A 5,981-nucleotide genomic window follows, 5' to 3' on the forward strand; every position below is an offset into this window, starting at 1 on the left:
TTCCTAGCTGCAAAGGAACTACAAAAATGAGTATCTTACATTTTAGCACGCTTCATGGGAGATGGATTCTCCCCCCACCAAAAGTCTCAAAGTAGAGAATACTCCAAAGGTTGTCAAAGAGGTTTAGAAGTTTTCAAAGAAAATTACAGCTAGCTACAAATCATACATAAAATTAGAGAGAGAGAGAGAAAAAGAACAGTAAAGATTAATAATTAATAATTTTAAGAAGTAAGCAAGCAGTAGGGCGCCTGGGTGGCTCAGTCAGTTAAGTGTCTGCCTTCAGCTCAGGTCATGATACCAGGGTCCTGGGATGGAGCCCCCACATAGGACTCCCTCTCAGTGGGGAAACTACTTTTCCCTCTCTCTGCCTGCCATTCCCCTTGCTTGTGCACACTGACTCTCTCCCAAATTAATGAGGAGGAGGAGGAGAAGGAGGAAGAGGAGGAAGAGTGAGGAGGAGGGAGGAGGAAGAGGGAGAAGGAGGAAGAAGAGGAAGAGGAGGAGGGGAGGAGGAGGGGAGGGGGTGAACCGGTAGCCTCAAGCCAGCAGCAGCTCTAGTTCACTCCAGGGAAAGGCAACTTTAACAGTTTGATTAAAGTGGAACATACCAGAACCTCTGTGTGACAGGTTCCATGTTTAGATCTCTATAGGAATGTACAGTGGAAAGAAAGGAGAGAACTAAGGAACTAACATTTTCTAAGGTCACCTAAGGTGATACTTAGCTAACCTTTTTTTAACAGGTGCTTGCCTTTAAGGATTTAACAGTCTAGGAGGGAGACAAGAGAAGTACGTTCATAAAGAATAAACTATATATGTAATGCATTCTAAACTCTCCTAAACGTTAAAAAAAGAAGAAGAAGAAAGAAGGGAGGAGGGGAGGAGAGGAGAGGAGAAAAGAAAAAGTGGGAAGGCTATATCCAAATCAGGAGAAACTATATTCATCTGGGGACACATAAGAAAAGGTTTCCTCCACAAATAATAAAATTCAACAGAAAATAAAGATATTAAAGTATAACTAGATAGAAAAGTTTACTTTTTTAATAAGTTGTTTTAAAAATATTGACTACATGACTCTTTATAATTAAAAAAAAAAAACCTACCTCCTCTAATAAGAGCACTTTTTCAGGATTTTTCACTTTTGGAACTTGTTCCTATGTTCCTATGTTTACCAAATGTTTTCTATGTTCCTATATATACATACCTAACTTTATATATGTATAATAATGCTTATCCTAGCAGTAGTCTATATAGGCCCTTGAATAACAGAGGTTTTGAATTATATGGGCCCACTAATGCAGATCTTTAATAATATAGTACTGTAAATGTATTTTCTCTTTCTTACAATTTTCTTAATAACATTTTCTTTTCTCTAGCTTACTTTATTTTAAAAATACAGCACATAATACATAAGAAACACAAAATATGTGCTAATTGACTATGTTCTTGGTAAGGCTTCAGGTCAACAGTAGACTATTAGTAGCTAAGTTTGAGGGGAGTTAAACATTATATACAGAATTTTTACTGAGTCTGGGTCAGTATCTCTAACCTTTGTGTTGTTCAGGGTCAGTTGTATGTGGAATGTACCAACATTAGATGTGGGAGGATAAAGGAAGAAAAAAATAAGTGAGGGAGGAAAAAAACCCCAACAGCGTAATGAAGACAGAACACCTAAACATATCACTAAATTAGGAGGCTGCGAAGGACAGAAGATAATAGATAAAATATTGCACTAGAATAAACTAATTGTTCTCCAGGTAGAGGACAAGTAAATCATCCCAGAATTCACCAGTTTAGGCATTCCCTCCCATTCATTGCAAAAACATTCCTGAATCGTCACTACTCTTTTTAATGGTCAGCTTCCTGGCTCTCAACACAAAATCTGTCCCCTATAACATAAAAGAAATTGAACCCAAAATACCGAAGTATCTAGGCTACCACTTTTGCTCTGATCTTCCAAGAGTTCCTTTCTATATTCAGTCCTATGTATCCACTTGTGTTTTTAAATAGTATTAAAAACAGTCCTATGTATCCACTTGTGTTTTTAAATAGTATTAAAAACACAAGTGGATACATAGGACTGTTTTCCCTAGGACTCATTATTCTGTTTTCCCTAGGACTCATTATTCTGTGCCTACTCCATGACTTCTTCTCTTTCGTCTATAAGCAAACTTAGGTGCTCACATTCTCCACTCCCCCTCCACACTTCATTGCCTCTAGTTGATACAAAATGTTTCTCCTGTCCAAGCAATTTAAAACTCTTCAAAGAATCATTTCAACCACTTCTATTCCTCACTGTTTTCTCCTCAGTTCTTGATATTTGACTTCTGCTAAAAACAAAAACAAAACAAACAAACAACAACAACAACAACAACAAAAAAAAACGAAAAAACCCAAACAAACCTAACTTCAGGTATTTTCATTAAATCATCTAATAAGTTCCCAAATGTCAATTTTAGTAGCAATTGTTTAATATTCCTCTGATTGGGGTTCCTTGCCACATTTTGGCATTGTCAGTCACTTCCTTCTTCCTGAAATTCTCTAGCTGGTTGGTTACTATGATGTTGAAGTGCTGTGGATTTCCTCATCCCTATCTTTTTTTATTTCTTCCCTGGCTCTGTTTCAGTTCCCTTTTTGGTCCAACATCTCCTTTTAAAAGCCCATGCTTTTTGTATTCCACATTATTCTTCTGAGTAAAGACTCTCCTGCTGAATGATCCTATATGATGATTCCATATGTTCAACAATGTCTTTTATATTTTTTTAAAGACACATTTATTCAGTGTCAAAATCAGACTATTACATTTAGCAATCAACAGCATGGGTGCAAAAAAAAAAAAAAATCTACATTAAAACCCTTTTGTTGGAATACTTTATACTTTCCATAGAACAGAAACTGAAATAACCTGTTATGCAATTAGTCACAAATACAGTGCTCGCTTCAGCAGCACATATACAATTAGTCATGAACACAGTCCTTAGGATTTTTGCCCATACACATGAGTATTATCTAAAACATGTCTTCTTTGTAGCAGCTAGGCCCTGCCACCACTACACTTGGCTGGGTTCACAAATCTGTTGTAACCTATAGCTTCCCTGTTACTTCTCTGGCTCTCCTCTCCTGCTAAGCTTTGTTTCCTGGCAGTAATTAAAACCTTCTGCCACTGCCATAGCTACTGCTGCTGCTGGAACCACCAGAGCCACCTTGGTTCGTGGTTTGGCAAAGAACAGGCCTCTATCACCACAGGGGCCAGAGCTTCTGCCTCCAAAATTTCCTCCTTTCACGGTTCCAAAATGTGAGGATTGACTGCTGTAATTGTCAAAATCATTATAGCTTCCGCCACCTCCAAAGTTGCTTCCACTACCACCACCATAGCTGTCTCTGCCTCCCCTGCTGTTATAGCTATGATAGCTGCCATTTCCACCATAGCCACTGCCCTGGTTTTCATTACCTTGTCCACCACTTCCATAGCCTCTGCTTCCTCCAGAGTAACCAGGGCCACCTACTCCATAACCACCATCATTACCAAATCCATTATAGTCATCCCCTCTGCCACTATATCTACCACCACCTCGACTGCCACCAAAGCCACCTCACCCACTGAAGTTTCCTCCATGACCAAAGTTGTCATTCCCAACAAAACCACCTACACAACCACCACTAAAGTTTCCAGAACCACTTCGACCTCTTTGGCTGGATGAAGCACTAGTCATCTCTTGCTTAGATAGGGCTTTCCTTACTTCACAGTTGTGGCCATTCACAGTATGGGATTTTTGAATGACAATCTTGTTTACAGAGTCATGGTCATCAAATGTTACAAAAGCAAAACTTCTCTATTTGTCACTGCCTCAGTCAGTCATGACCTCAATCACTTTAATTTTCCCATACTACTCAAAATAATCTCTTAGATGATGTTATCCAGTGTCGTCTTTAATGCTACCAACAAAAATCCTTTTCACAGTTTAGTGGGTACCAGGTCTTTGAGAAATCTTCTCTTGAGATAGTCTTATTTGGTTCCACAAATCCTCCATGGACCTTGTCTGGCCCTGCATTCATGGTTGCATCTACTTCCTCCACAGCAGCATATGTGACAAACCCAAAACCTCTGGAGCACTTGGTTTTAGGATCTCTCATTACCGCACAGTCTGTAAGAGTTTCCGCATTGCTCAAAACGGCTCCTCAGACTCTCATCAATGAAAGCTCAAACCTCCAATGAAGAGCTTCAGCAGCTGTTCAGGCTCTTTGGGAGACTCAGATTTAGACATGACTGCAGTGGGAAGGGAGACTCTAATGATGCTTACTCTGCAGCGCCCACAGGCAGAAAGGAGTTATCTAATGAACTTATCTCTCAACTATGTCCTTTATGCTGATAATGCATTACTTAGCTTTAGTCCCAATCTTTCCCCTGAACTTCTTACATATATTCAATTACCATTGTATATACGTTTCTGATTGTTATCAAGATAACAAAGAATCAATCCCAAAAAATCAAAAACAAAACTTACCATCTCCATGCTTTATCTTTTCCTCCTCCTGTATGAATCTTTGCATTTGTGTCTCCAGTGAACATCCCATCATAAGTAATTTCTCTTTGTCCCTATATCCAATTCAGTCACCCAATCCTGCTGAGTTACTGTTAAATACTTTCAGATCTATATTCTCTTCTCCATCCCTATTACCTCTGTGTTAATTCATTCATTACCTGTTCTACAAGAAGACTTCTAAAAGTAGTACCATGTAGTTTCATCTACAGTTAAGTCTAACTCTGTACAAGCAATAGAACATATATGCCAAGTATAAAATATAAACTCTGTGTTGTTGGGTAAATACTGTTTTACATAAGCTTAATGTTTATAAATTCCTGATTTTATATTCATATATTAAAATAGACCAGGCATTTATTTTGAAAATCTGCTATGTTACTAAGAAGGATTTCAAGCAGTATTTTGAAAATTGATATTAATGAACATTAGTGCTCTGAAATATTTTAATATAAGTTCCCCCCCTCGAATTTCAAGATTAAATATGCTTGAGAAATGTTCAGTTAAATAAATTAGAGATTTCTATACTATAGGACTTATCAACAGTTTCAGTATGTTAATATGTGCCAAAACTTTAAAGAGGAATGTATCATTTTTAGTATTCAGTAAGGATTTTTTGACCATGGAATCCCTTTATTATAGTGTAGCTACTTGTACACTTGTAATAATCTTAACATTATTTGAAAATACCATTCTAAAGCATTTACAGAAACAATAAACTATTCTCAGGTATAAATAAAGTGATATTTTTAGGTGACATAAAATAAAACTGTTTTCACATTAGTCAATTTGCTGAAAATTACTTTCTAGTCTTTTCTAAATATATTGATTTATGAACAGCAAATTAAGACACTTGGAGTATGGAGAAAGATGAGTTTGAAATCATTTCACATGTTAAGTGTGATTCCCAATGGAGTCTATTTAAATCCTTCTGAGATACTCATCCTTAATATTGCTAAGAAATACAGGATTAGGCAGGAATAAATTAGTGGGGTGATTAATTAAACTAGAAATATTTATCATTATTAAAAAGTAGTACCACAAGAAATCTATAAAAAAAAAAACCCTATCTTTTTAAACTCGTGCTTAACCTAGACTAAATTTAATATACTCACTTTAGTATATTGAACTATAGCTTCATTGTATAATGTAAACACCTGGTTAGTAGAAACATGTTACAGATTTTAGAAGATTTCAAGTGTGGACTTCTGAATTCTTGCTTAATCTTCTTCTTCTGAATCTTACAGACACAAAATGATTGTCTTGAATCTCTAGGAATCTTGGAATGAAACAGAAAATGCTCACATAATTGAATCTGGTTTACATAATGTTGCAGTATATATCCATATATACTAAGTGATCTTACCTAAAGTTCTGAATATATGTTTCTATCATTTTGGTGGATAAGGGGAGGAGTGGTCTAGATGACAACCTACATATTAT

The 5,981-nt window shown here is 36.7% G+C and overlaps 1 pseudogene; it reads right to left on the reverse strand.

The window, feature by feature from the left end:
• Positions 1-2,986: 2,986 nt before the first annotated feature.
• On the reverse strand, positions 2,987-4,262 carry LOC116586738 (annotated as a pseudogene).
• Positions 4,263-5,981: the final 1,719 nt, after the last annotated feature.

The sequence above is a fragment of the Mustela erminea genome, chromosome 3, assembly GCF_009829155.1.
Source record: "Mustela erminea isolate mMusErm1 chromosome 3, mMusErm1.Pri, whole genome shotgun sequence".
Classification (NCBI taxonomy): domain Eukaryota; kingdom Metazoa; phylum Chordata; class Mammalia; order Carnivora; family Mustelidae; genus Mustela; species Mustela erminea.